Here is a 14,489-nt window from a genome sequence, read left to right as displayed (position 1 = left end):
GCTGGACCTCATCCGCACTAACAAGGAGGGTCTGGTCGAAGCGGTGAAGTCTGAGGGCTGCCTTGGTTGCAGTGACCATGAAATGGTGGAGTTCAGGATCTTGTGTGGCAGGAACAGAATAGCAAGCACAATTGCAACCCTGGACTTGAGCAGGGCAAACTTTGGCCTTTTCAAAAACAATTGCTAGGGGAAAACCCACGGGCAAGGCCACTTGAAGGTAAAGAGGCCCAAGATAGTTGGCTAGTGTTCAGGAACTGCTTCTACCAGGCTCAAGATGAGAGCAACCCGACACATAGGAAGTCAAGGAAGGGAGCCAGGAGACCTGTGTGGTTAAACAGGGAACTGCTGGGTAAGCTCAAGTGGAAGAGGAGAGTTTATCAATCATGGAAGGAGGGGCTGGCCACTTGGGAAGAATATAAGGCTGTTGTCAGAGGGTGTAGGGAGGCAACTAGGAAAGTCAAGGCCTCCTTAGAATTAAACCTTGTGAGAGGGGTCAAGGACAACAGAAAGATCTTTTTCAAGTACGTGGTAGACAAAACTAACACCAGAGGCAATGTAGGCCCACTGATGAATGAGGTGGGTGCCCTGGAAACAGAAGATACAGAGAAGGCACAGTTACTGAATGCATTCTTTGTCTACTCTGCCGAAGGCTGTCCTGAGGAGCCCCGTACCGCTGAGGCCCCAGAGGAAGTCAAGACAATGGAGGAATCTGCCTCAGTTGATGAGGACTGGGTTAGGGAGCAATTGGGCAATCTGGACATTCATAAATCAATGGGTCCAGATGGGATGCATCCGCAGGTGCTGAGGGAACTGGCTGAAATAATTGCTAGACCACTCTCCATCATCTTTGCCAAGTCTTGGGAAACGGGAGAGGTGCCTGAGGACTGGAGGAAAGCAAATGTCACTCCAGTCTTCAAAAAGGGCAGGAAGGAGGACCCGGGTAATTATAGACCGGTCAGCCTCACATCCATCCCTGGGAAAGTGATGGAACATCTTATCCTTGGTGCCATCTCAAGGCATTTCAAGGATAAGAGGATCATTAGAGGGAGTCAACATGGCTTCACCAAGTGGAAGTCGAGTTTGACCAACTTCATAGCCTTTTATGAGGACATAACGAGGTGGATAGGTGATGACAGAGCGGTGGATGTGGTCAACCTTGACCTCAGTAAAGCACTTAACATAGTCTCCCACAGCATCCTACAGCTAAACTAAGGGAGTGCAATCTGGACGATCGGGTAGTGAGGTGGACTGCAAAACGGATGAAGGAAAGAAGCCAGAGAGTTGTGGTCAATGGGGTGGAGTCTAGTTGGAGGCCTGTATCTAGTGGAGTGCCTCAGGGGTCAGTACTGGGGCCTATATTATTCAATATATTCATCAACGATTTGGACGAGGGAATAGTGTACTATCAGCAAGTTTGCTGATGACACTAAGCTGGGAGGAGTGGCTGACACGCCAGAAGGCTGTGCTGCCATCCAGCGGGACCTGGACAGGCTGGAGAGTTGAGTAGGGAAAAATGTAATGAAATATAGCAAGGGCAGGTGTAGAGTCTTGCATCTGGGTAGGAAAAACCCCAGGTTCCATTGTAAATTGGGGAATGACTTACTAGAGAGCCATGTAGGGGAAAGGCACCTGGGGGTCCTGGTGGACAGCAGGATGACCATGAGCCAGCACTGTGTCCTTGTGGCCAGGAAGGCCAATGGCATCCTGGGGTGTATTAGAAGGGGGGTGGTTAGTAGGTCCAGAGAGGCTCTCCTTCCCCTCTACTCTGCCCCAGTGAGACCACATCACAGTATCACAGTATGTTTGGGATTGGAAGGGACCTCAAAAGATCATCTATTCCAATACCCCTGCTGGAGCAGGAACGCCTAGGTGAGGTTACACAGGAACATGTCCAGGCGGGCTTTGAATGTCTCCAGGGAAGGAGACTCCACAACCTTCCTGGGCAGCCTGTTCCAGTGCTCTGTTACCCTCACTGAGAAGAAGTTTTTTCTCAAATTTAAGTGTAACCTCTTGTGTTCCAGCTTGATCCCATTACTCCTTGTCCTATCATTGTTTTCCACTGAGAAGAGCCTGGCTCCATTCTCATGGCACTCACCCTTTATGTATTTATAAACATTAATAAGTTCACCCCTTGTGAAGGGGTTTTGTTAGAAGGAGATATGTTGTTGAATTAGTCAGGCCCAAAGGAATCTCAAGACCACTTCGAGAAGCTGAGAACAGAATCCCCTGTGAGAAAGAGGGGCGTTTCTTCATTAACAGGGCCTCAGCATGGCGTGAGTCGTCGGACCTATCATCGGTGGGGCTCCAGCGTGTGGACTGCCCATGATACTCATTTAGCGAATCCATGCTTGGAGCGTGGATTCGTGATTAGAGAATAGTTGCGTATATAAGGAGACATGTTTCTTTAATAAATGGCTTTTGCGTGATTCACACTGAATCGGAGTGCTGAGTCCTTTATCGTTCCAACAAATGGTGACCCCGACGTGATACTCCGAACGGCGTCTCACTAAGGTCGCTGAAAAGCCTGGAGCGGCCTAGCCGGAGGCGGCTCAGCTGTACTGAGAGCCGGGCGGAGACGTACGGACGTTCCGCGGATAAATTTTGTTGAAGAAGGCCCCGGGAAAGGTGAGCGGCTGGGAGCAGGAGGAGGGAAGAGTGAAGTTATGGGGCAGAATGTATCCTCTGAGGAAGAAGCTATAGTTAAGATCCTCCTGCATATTCTCTCTATGAGAGGACTTAAATATGAAGAAAGTAACATACGTAGACTGTTGGTTTGGTGTAGAACTAACGGCTACCCGACAGAAGCTGAGAAAGCTTTTAAAATTGAACTTTGGGACGATACAGGACAGAAATTATGGGATAAGGTTAGCGACGGAGATAAAGAAGCTAAATCATTAGCGACTACATGGAAGCTTATAATTTCCACCTTAAAAGAATTTAAGGCTGAGCGGGCTGCGGTTACTGGAATTTTTGCAGCGTTACAGCCTGATAAGAACTCTAAAAATAACTGTGAAGCTTACCCAGTTCGTGTTTTTGATACCCTCCTTACTCCATCCCCTGTTGTGCCTTCGGCACCCCCGATGATACAACAGTCTGGGGCGGAGGGAGGAAGACTACCGAGTGGATGGCCTCCTGTACCATCACATGACCCGGGAGAGACCAAGAAGTCCAAAGAACTGGAGTCAGATAATTTGTCAAAAGGACTGGTGAAAGCTGAGAATACTGAAGTCGTAAATAAGTGTAATATCAATTCTTTTACTGATTCGTGTCCGCCTTTACCGCCTTCTACCCTTCTAACTCCTACAAGAGAACAGAAGGAGTCGCCGGATAAGAACTGGGCAAAAGAACTGTGTGAAAGATTAGATCAGCTATTAGCGAGTGAATCCAACAGTCAGCAATATCAAGCTATGAGAGAGGTGCCTGAAACCAACAAAGCAGCCAAATCATTTGCAACTATTAATCAGGGTCCCAATGAGAATTACATGCAATTTATTGACCACCTTCAAGAGGCCATCAATAAGCAGGTTGAAAACTTAGAAGTTAAGGAAGCACTGGTGTTGAAATTAGCAGTAGAGAATGCTAATGTTTGCTATCAGCATGTTATTTGTGAGTTTTACAGTACATATTATGTGTTCCTGTGTACCGTCTCTCTGAAAATCAAGCTCCTTGTCAGGAATGTGAGTTAATTGTTTTACTAGTTGTTTTTAAGTGCGCCATAAAACCTTCTGCCTGCTCTTCCCACTCAGGCTGCAAGCAGCACTGTGCTTCCCCCCCGCCTCCCCCCCCCGCCCAACAAGGTTTTTACTTGCAAGATGGGGTCAGGAATGATTGTTTTCAGTTGTGTTCCTAAAAAATCGGTATTGGGAGGTATTTTAAAACATAGGAAAGCACTCGGACAAGAAATCATTAAATCTTTTCAGACAGTTTTACAGACGGGGCGATTTGAACTTCAACAAGCTGAGAGAGACTTAACTGATAACACACAGGTCAGAAAACTTGTTAAAGTCTGCAAGATGCTTTCCTTATTAACCTGTTTTCTTTGTGGGTATCTGTTTAAGCATGTTGCAATTTTGATAGGTCTTTGTTATATGATACGATAAGTTCACAGTCTGTTAAATCATGAGATTCCGTTGACTCAAAATGTGCATTTTGTGAAACTAGTGGGTGATCTGAATTGGGTCCGGACCATTTGTGGGATCACTAATGAGGATTTGACTCCAATTGTAAAACTGCTAAAAGGGGATAGTGACATTTGCTCTCCTAGAACGCTTACTGCTGAGGCGGATGCTGCTCTGAAAAAGATTATGTCCAAACTTGTAAAAGCTTTCAGCCATAGGTGGAACCCAGATTATGTAATCGGACTACTAATTGTAAACAATACTAACTATCCTTTTGCTCTCATAATGCAATGGACAACTGGTAAGGAGCCGTTAAAGATCTTAGAGTGGGTGTTTTTGCATTTTCGACTCAAATGAATCATTACAACCAGGGTTGAGGTCTTTGCTCAGCTTATAATGAAAGGTAGGCAGAGAATAGTCGAAATTTCAGGGGCTGAGCCTGCATATATCATTGTTCCCCTCGTTTCAGAAGAGTTACAGTGGGCTTTGCAGAACTCCTTACCTTTTCAGATTGCGTTATTAGGTTCTCAAGCTTCAATTAAGACATTTTCCCCTCCACACAAGTTAATGTCAGTTTTGAATATGGGATCAATGGAGGAGGGTCCCCCTCTTCTCTCAGAATTTCCTGTTAAAGGGCCCACAGTGTTCACTGACGCAGGGGGTAAAATGCAGAAAGCAGCAATTACATGGAAAACAGATGGAAAATGGCACGATGTGATACTACCTGACCTGAAAGGATCAACTCAGCATTTGGAACTCAGGGCTGTAATAGAAGTGTTTATCAGATTTGCTCATAGCCCAGTGAATATTGTTTGTGATTCTTTGTATGTGGTAGGTGTGGTAGCTCGCATTGAAAGATCATTGCTCAAAGAGGTTCAGGATGCACAACTGATGTCTTTGTTCAAGCAACTATGGTTGTTGATCGAAGAGAGACAACACCGATACTTCATAACACATATCCATAGTCATCTGACAATTCAAGACGATTTAGCTGAAGGAAACCGCCAAGCTGATTTTCTTGTATCTCCTGCCTGGATTCCACCTCCAGTAGATAGGTTTGGGCAAGCAGTACGCTCTCATAGTTTCCTCTATCAGTCTGCTCAGGTCTTACAGCGGCAATTTTCATTGTCCGAAAGTGAAGCCCGAGGTATTGTTAAAAGTTGTGCAGATTGTCAGCGCATCTCAGTAGGGCTGGGTGCAGGAGTCAATCCAAGAGGATTAGGAGCCTTGGAATTGTGGCAAATGGATGTCACACATGTCCCTGAATTTGGCAGGCTGAAGTTTGTGCATATGTCTATTGATACATATTCTTTCGCCATATGGGCCACTGCTCAGACTGGTGAAACTAGTTCACATGTGCAACGACATTTACGTTCTGCTTTTGCAGCTTTGGGAGTTCCTGCACAGGTCAAGACAGACAACGCACCTGGTTATATCGCCAAAGCTACTGCCACCTTTTTTCAATTGTGGGGTGTTAAGCATATTACAGGGATACCAAATTCCCCTACTGGTCAGGCCTTGGTAGAAAGGATGAATCGAACTCTCAAGCATCAGCTTGACAAACAAAAAGGGGGAACTGACTGTACTACTCCACATGACAGACTAAGCAAAGCATTATATGTCTTGAACTTTTTACGCCTTCCGCAAGGGTTCGACATTCCACCTGTGATTCGTCATGGAACAAGCTTAAAAGGACACTTGACAGACCTTAGAGAAAATCAATGTCAGGTCAAAATACGCAATGGAGTTACTGGTGAATGGGAGGGTCCTTTCCAATTAATAACTTGGGGGAAGGGTTATGCTTGTGTCATTACAGACCAAGGATCAAAATGGATTCCTGCGAAATGGGTCAAGCCATGGCTGAATAAAGACAACATAGATTCGACAGATGCAGAAGGACAGGAGGGAGATAAGTTGTGAGAATTGTCTCAAATGTAAACCATGAATTCTTATTCAGTGTTATAGATGCTCTTAGACCCAGTGGTCTAAAAGCTTATTAGTAAACAGATAAGGTACCTTCCATAGAGAATGCCAATTTGAACAGATAGTAAGAGTTCCAAAAGGGTGATATTACAATTAGATAATCTATGCATAGATAAGGTAAAAGTATAAGATATTTCTACCATGGTAACCTAATTTAGCAACTGGTAAGGTTTTAAAAGAGATATTGAGATTAAGCTATAGATCTTTTAAATAGGTTAATATAAGTTTTAAGATATTAAGTCAATAATTAGCATATGCTGATGGTATTAAGTACGTTACTCTATAAACTGCGCAGTTATAGATCTTTTAGGAATTTAAGAGAATATATTGTATTAAGTTGTCTGACTATTCTAAAATAGTGCGTTGGTAAGGTTGTCATAAGTAGAACTAAGGTTTTACATATGATATGAAGGTTTGAGTATAAGCAGATAGTTGTTTAATCTTATTAAGTAAGGATTAGTTACATTATATGTAATTGTAATTATGTTGTTAATCACGTGTCCTATGTTGCAGTGTATTTCAAAGACGATTCAGCATGCTGTTTAAGGGGCCTGACTAGTTCAAGAACAAAAAGGGGGAATTGTGAAGAGGTTTTGTTAGAAGGAGATATGTTGCTGAATTAGTCAGGCCCAAAGGAATCTCAAGACCACTTCGAGAAGCTGAGAACAGAATCCGCTGTAAGAAAGAGGGGTGTTTCTTCATTAACAGGGCCTCAGCATGGCGTGAGTCATCGGACCTATCATCGGTGGGGCTCCAGCGTGTGGACTGCCCATGATACTCATTTAGCGAATCCATGCTTGGAGCGTGGATTCGTGATTAGAGAATAGTTGCGTATATAAGGAGACATGTGTCTGTAATAAATGGCTTTGGCGTGATTCACATTGAATCGGAGTGCTGAGTCCTTTATCGTTCCAACAACCCCTCAGTCTCCTCTTCTCCAAACTAAAGAGACCCAGTTCCCTCAGCCTTTCCTCATAAGGGAGATGCTCCACTTCCTTAATCATCTTTGTTGCCCTACGCTGGACCCTCTCCAGCAGTTCCCTGTCCTTCTTGAACTGAGGGGCCCAGAACTGGACACAATATTCCAGATGGGGTCTCACCAGGGCGGAGTAGAGGGGAAGGAGGACCTCTCTTGATCTACTGACCACCCCCCTTGTAATACACCCCAGGATGCCATTGGCCTTCCTGACCAAAAGGGTACAGTGCTGGCTCATGGTCATCCTGTTGTCCACCAGGACCCCCAGGTCCCTTTTCCCTACACTGCTCTCTAATATGTAATTTCCCAACCTATACTGGAACCTGGGGTCGTTCTTGCCCAGATGCAGGACTCTACACTTTCCCTTGTTAAATTTCATCAAGTTATTTCCCGCCCAATTCTCCAGCCTGTCCAGGTCCCGCTGGATGGCAGCACAGCCTTCTGGCGTGTCAGCCACTCCTCCCAGCTTAGTGTCATCAGCAAACTTGCTGATAGTACACTCAATTCCCTCGTCCATATCATTAATGAATATATTGAATAATATTGACCCCAGTACTGACCCCTGAGGCACTCCACTAGATACTGGCCTGCAACTGGACTCCGCACCATTGACCACCACTCTCTGGCTTCTCTCTTTAAGCCAGTTTGCAACCCACCTCACTACTCTCTTGTCTAGACCACACCTCCTCAACTTAGCTGTGAGGATGCTGTGAGAGACTGTGTCAAAGGCTTTACTGAAGTCAAGGCAGACCACATCCTCCGCTATGCCATCATCCATCCACCTTGTTACAGTCTCATAAAAGGCTATGAGGTTGGTCAAGCATGACTTACCCTTGGTAAAGCCATGCTGACTGCCCCTAATGGCCCTCTTATCCCTGATATGCCTTGAGATGACACCAAGGACAAGCTGTTCCATTACTTTCCAGGGACAGAGGTGAGGCTGACCGGTCTATAATTACCCGGGTCCTCCTTCTTGTCCTTTTTTGAAGACTGGAGTGACATTTGCTTTCCTCCAATCCTCAGGCACCTCTCCCGTTTCCCAAGACTTGGCAAAAATGATGGAGAGCGGTCCAGCAATGATTTCAGTCAGCTCCCTCAGCACCCGCGGATGCATCCCATCTGGACCCATGGATTTATGGATGCCCAGACTATTTAATTGCTCCCTAACCCAGTCCTCATCCACTAAAGCAAACTCCTCCATTGACCTGGCTTCATCCGGGGTCTCAGGGGTACAGGGTTCCCCAGGACAGTCTCCAGCAGAGTAGACAGAGACAAAGAAGGCATTCAGCAATTCTGCCTTCTCTGTGTCTTCTGCCAGCAGGGCACCCACCTCATTCATCAGTGGGACTACATTGCCTCTGGTATTAGTTTTATATGCTATGTATTTGAAAAAGTTCTTCTTGCTGTCCTTGACCCCTCTTGCCAGCTGTAATTCTAAGGAGTCCTTGGCTATCCTAACTGCCTTCCTACATCCTCTAACAGCAGCCTTATATTCCTCCCAAGTGGCCAGCCCCTGCTTCCATGACCTGTAAACTCTCCTCTTCTGCTTGAGCATACCCAACAGATCCCTATTCAACCACACAGGCCTCCTGGCTCCCTTCCTCGACTTCCTACGTGTGGGGATGCTCTCATCCTGAGCATGGAAGAAGCAATCTCTGAATGCGATCCAGCTCTCTTGGGCCCCTTTTCCTTCAAGCAGTCTTGCCCATGGGATTTCCTCCAGCAATTGCTTGAAAAGGCCGAAGTTATCACATTGACTAAAACTATCCAAATATTAGTCTTTGGCTGAGAAGGAAGCCGAAAAGCATTGCTTACGTTTAACACTATTAGACTAATGCCTGCTACACATTGCAAACTCCAAAACATTATTGAACTCTGTATGAATAATCAAAGTAGTTACATTATTCCAACAGGTTAGAACTGGTTAGTCTTTATTTTTCTCCTCTATATTATTGTCTAACTATATGTTAGGTATCTAATCAATTTCACCACTAGATGACGCTGGTTCTGCTTCCCGCGTCTCGTTGCTATTTCCAATTTCTGAACTTTGAGCAGTGTTTCTTAGCCAGGGTTTGATCCATTTTGCCGGAACCCAGCGTGATCCTGACCCTGTAACGACACAGGCGTATCCCTTTCCCCATGTTACCAGGTTCCATGGACCTTCCCATTGTCCTGCAACTCCATTTTTTACCAAAACTTTCGCTTGTCCCTTTTTGACTTGTTCTAAACCTCCTGTTAAACCTGCACTGTGAGTCACCATGGGAGGAACCTTCTCTCCTTTGGGTAACCTAAGGTAGTTCATAACATCTATTGCTTTTTGTAATCGCTCTTGAGGTGCTAGACCAGTCTCCTGTTTTTTTGGTTTGTTTTTTTTTTTTTTTTGCTAACAACTGTTTTAAGGTGTGATGTGTACGTTCCACAATAGCTTGCCCTGTTGGTTGATGCGGTGTCCCTGTTGTATAGGTAACACCCCGTAAGGATAAAAATTGATTGGTAGCCCGAGCAATATAGCCAGGACCATTATCTGTTTTGATTTCTTTTGGGATACCAAGAACCACAAAAGCTGACCTCAAATGTTTTTCAACGTATTTGCTAGACTCTCCTGCCTGAGCAGTAGCCCAGACAACATGAGAAAAAGCATCAACTGAAACATGAACATACTTGAGATGTCTGAATTCTGCAAAATGTGTGACATCCGTTTGCCATACTTCTAAAGGCCCAAGATCTCACGGGTTAACACCTCCTGAAAGCCCACCAGAGCAATTTTGATAATCAGCACAGGACAAAACAATGTTTTGTGCATCAATCTCAGGAATATGAAATTGTTTCTGTAAAACACTAGCTGACTGATGGAAAAAATCATGTGAGCGACGAGCTTGAGTAAACCTGTCAATAGAAGGACCTGTCCAAGTAGGTGCAACTAACTTATCTGCACGCTGATTACCTTCAGCTAAGCTACTAGCAATTCCTGTATGACTTCTGATATGAGTGATAAAGTAACGATGTGTTCACTGATTCAGTAAATCCCATAAAATTTTAAATAGTCTATACTGTAATGAAGTGTCAACATTCTTCAAAGCTGCTCTTTCTAACTGTAATACAACCCCCATGACATACAGTGAATCGCATACTATGTTTACAGGTTGTTTGTCCCATATCTTAAAGACCTGAATTAGTGCTTGCAGTTCTAAAAGTTGAACTGAGCCCTCTGGATCAGTTAGTACGAGATCCTTCCATTCTCCCTTTTCTTGCCATGTTATTGCAGCTTTATGTGAACGACCTCCTGCATCTGTAAAAACAGTGATACCCCTTACCGGAGTCAAAGACAAAAGAGGTATCCGTTCTATCTGAAATGTTGGCAATCACCCCATAAGCTTATGTGGAGGGTAATACACTCTAATCGGTCCTGAATAATCTAACATTGCAGACTGTAGAGCTATAGAATTCTGTAGTGCCCATTGCAATACATAATCTGGTTCTTTTCCGCTTATTTCTACTATGCGGGACCGACCTTTTATTATTAATTGTGCAAATATTTCTATTCTGGTAAATACTGATCATTTGGGTTGAATTGAGAGAAACAGCCACTCCAAAATTCTAAGTGGGTCAGATTCTTTTGTCCACTGCATTATCAAAGCAAAAGGATGTGCAGAATTATTAATAATCATTAAGCCAATTTCTTGTTCTGGATCCCATCTGTATGTATAGCGATTGGAAATTTTTTGCATAATGTTCACTAATGCTTGCTGTACTTCATCATATGTTGAGTGTGGAGCATCAACCCCACGTCCTCCCTGCAATAATTTAGCAATTGGCAGTAAATCATCATTTATAATACCACAACAGGTACAAATCCAATTCAAATCACCCATCATTTTTTGAACATCATTTAAGATCTGAATGTCAGTCTTGTCAGTCAATTTTTGTGGATGAACTGTAGCCTTAGTAATTTCCCAGCCTAGGTATTTCCAAGGCTGTGTCCGTTGAATTTTTTCTGGTGCAATTTTTAAACCCCTGGTCGCCAATTCTTTTTCTAGTTCTGCAACTATCAATTCTTTTTGTAACGATTTTCCAGCAATCAAAATATCATCCATATAATGATATATGATCAATTCTCTGTATTTGTCACGGAGAGGTGCCAATGTCCAAGCAACATATAACTGACACATAGTAAGCGAATTTTTCATGCCCTGGGGTAAAACAACCCAATGATATCTTTTCATAGGTTCTTGTTTATTGACTGATGGTACTGAGAAAGCAAATTTTTCGTAATCATCCTCATGTAACGGAATTGTAAAGAAACAATCCTTCAGGTCTATTACTAACACATCCCAGTTCTGTGGAATCATGTTAGGGGATGGTAAGCCAGGCTGCAGCATTCCCATGTTTTCCATTACTTCATTAACTTTTCTGAGGTCATGCAAAAGATGCCACTTTCCACTTTTTATTTGAATTGTAAAAATTGGAGTGTTCCACAGACTCGTGGAATGTTGAATGTGTCCTAACTGTAACTGTTCCAAAACTAAGTCATTGATTTGGGCGATCTTTTCACTTGATAGCAGCCACTGATCAACCCACACTGGAGTCTCTGTTTTCCATTTTAACTTTAGGATTGGTCGCCCTTCAATGGCCGCTGTCAAAAATTTTTTGTCCCAGTTGTAATTATTGCTCCTAACTGACTAAGAACATAACTTCCTAATAGACAAATAGGAAGTGGCATGACATAGGGTCACACATTGCAGTGACTGCCATCCTCTAACAACACCTGAATAGGCCTTGCACTCCTTTTTGTGGCTTGCACACCACCCACACCTGTGACTGGTAAACTCAGAGTTTCTAATTGTCAGTTAGAAGGCCATTGTTCTAGGCTGATGATAGTAACATCTGCACCAGTATCTATAAGCATTGACAGACAAATTTTTCTTCCATCAAGACGTGACAATGTTACTTGTTGTGTAGGTTTTTTCTTTTGAATTTCTAATACCAAATAAAGTTCAGGAGGTCTGGTAAAACCAAAACCTCCATCACCACGTTCCATGTGTTGAACCTTTGGAACTGCTGAATAGAAAGGAATTAACTGTCCAATTTTTGACCCTTTTGGAATACGAACTGGAGGAAAAAGTGTCCATACCATAATAGAAATCACACCAGTAAAATCAGCATCTATTATTCCTGGTAAAACAAAAACTCCTTTTCTGGATGTAGAAGATCTCCCCAGCAACAGCGCACTCAACCCCTGACCCAAAGGTCCGTGCATTTCCGTAGGTATGCAGCAAACCTGTGAATCCATCAGGGTTGTCTCTACTGCTGTTGAGACATCCACTCCTGCACTCCCTGAGGTGGCGGCGGCGATGCTGTCCAAACAGCCTGCCTGTGAGGGTTGCTGTTGTGGTTTTGTTAAAAAAGAAGTTTCTCTTTTAGTGAATTTTGCCTGTCAGCTAAAGCCTTCATATTAGCTGCATTTTCCTGGAGAACCAGACACATGTTTTGGTAAACCTAGCAATGGAATGCAAACTTATTGATAAGCATGGATGAACATCTCACGAGAGGGGCAATGAGAAACCGGTGACCAAGAGACTGACCAACGGTGTATAACATTCCATTCATGTGGATACTTCATATAAAAGTGGGAGATCACGAGGATCTCGTCCCTTTCCCTTTTTGCCTTTTTCCCTTTTTTCCTCATGACCGACATTAGGAGAGGACCTTGCTGGTTGTCCCTGTGAACTGAGGCCTAGTGAGAGACTGAATCCAGCTCCAGTTGGCTACAGAGTCTAATCCGGGACTTTGGGTGCTGGCTCTGCAGTTGCTGAGACTTTCAAGATTGGTTTTGTATATTTTGTATTATTTTCTCTGTTCTTATTAGTAGCATTAGTAAAACACCTTTAGTTTTTCCAACTCTCTTCTCTCTGTCCTTCTTTCCCTCCTGATCGCCTGTTCTGAGTGGGAAGGGGGGAGAGGGAGGGGCAAAGGGGGAAGTGGGGGGGAGAGGAGGTTAACAATACATCTGCCAGGGTTTGATTGTCACCCCACAATCTTAACCCTCGACAGTTGCTGTTTTGTGTCATCGCGCTGCCTCTCACTGTGCTCAGTGATCCGTTTCCCAAAGGCCTATGATCCTTAGTAAACCTTGATCTGCAATCTACAGCCCTGTGTCCAAACTTTTGACAACGAGTACAGACACCTGTGTTAGCACTACTTGATTTTCCTGCCAGTTGTCTCGGTTTTGCTTTACACTGCACCCTTATATGACCTGATCTTCCACAACACGAAGGTCCTAATTCCTGTTTACCTTTTTGAATCAGTGGCTTTATAGCTGCTGCAAAAGCACTAGCCATATAATCAACTTGCTCTTCTGGTGTACCTACCCTTGAACATGCCTCCAGCATATCAACTAAAGTTGAGTTCTTTGGCATCACTTGTAAAATACGCTTACAAGCAGGATTAGCATTATCCACAGCTAAAGTCATGAGCAAGGATTCACAAACTGAATCAGTTAACTGTGACCTTTCCAACACATCACACAAACGCTCTAGGAATGCCATGTAAGACTCATTTTGACCTTGTTTAACAGTAGTATATGGCAGTACAATTTTTCCATCCTCAGGCAGTGTTTTCAATGCTTCCCTAGCTAAGTACATTGACTGATGCAATATCGGCATAAGCAATCTAGCTTGTTTTTGTACATCAGCAAACTGTCCCTGACCTAAGAGCATATCAACTGTCGCTGTTCTTAAAGGATCTTCATTTTCCCTGTCTAGATTTTGTATTGCTGCTTGCTGTATCAAATCATACCAATGTGTTTGCCAGAGTAGCTGCTGAATTGGTGTTAGTATCATTTGCATCAACGTATGCGAATCTGAAGGAGTCATAAGATTAGTAGTAAAAATATTGTCAATAAATGCTTGAGTATAAGGTGACTGTAACCCATGTTCTTTTACTGATTTCCTTGCCTCCTTAATTATTTCCCAGGGAAAAGCAGTCCAATGATTAGGTTTCTGTTTTCCGTCATTCCCTATACCCCCCAACATTACTGGATACAAAGATGGTAAAACTTTCCCCTCAAGCAATGCATTTTTTATAACACCCTGCCACCTCATGGTAGGATTGCCACTCGCAGTACCACCCATTGCGCCTCCCATAGTACCACCCATAGCGCCTCCCGCAGCACCTCCCATAGAACCTCCCACCACCCCCCCCAAATGTTTATTATAGATGTTCTGTTCCAGTCTCTGTATTATCATGTCTTCTCTGTTTATTTGATCTTCTAAATAAGTTTGTCGAATCTGTTGTTTTTTCTCCAAACCTTCCAGTTTCCAAATAAGCTCTTGGGCCCATTTAGGCTTATCTGGAAACCCAGGATAAGTCAGAGGTTCAGGAGTAGGCAGTGTAGACGACGGTAAAGGAGGATA

This window comes from Patagioenas fasciata, chromosome W (genome assembly GCF_037038585.1).
Source record: "Patagioenas fasciata isolate bPatFas1 chromosome W, bPatFas1.hap1, whole genome shotgun sequence".
In the NCBI taxonomy this organism is placed as follows: Eukaryota; Metazoa; Chordata; class Aves; order Columbiformes; family Columbidae; genus Patagioenas; species Patagioenas fasciata.
This window is presented reverse-complemented; position numbering follows the sequence as displayed.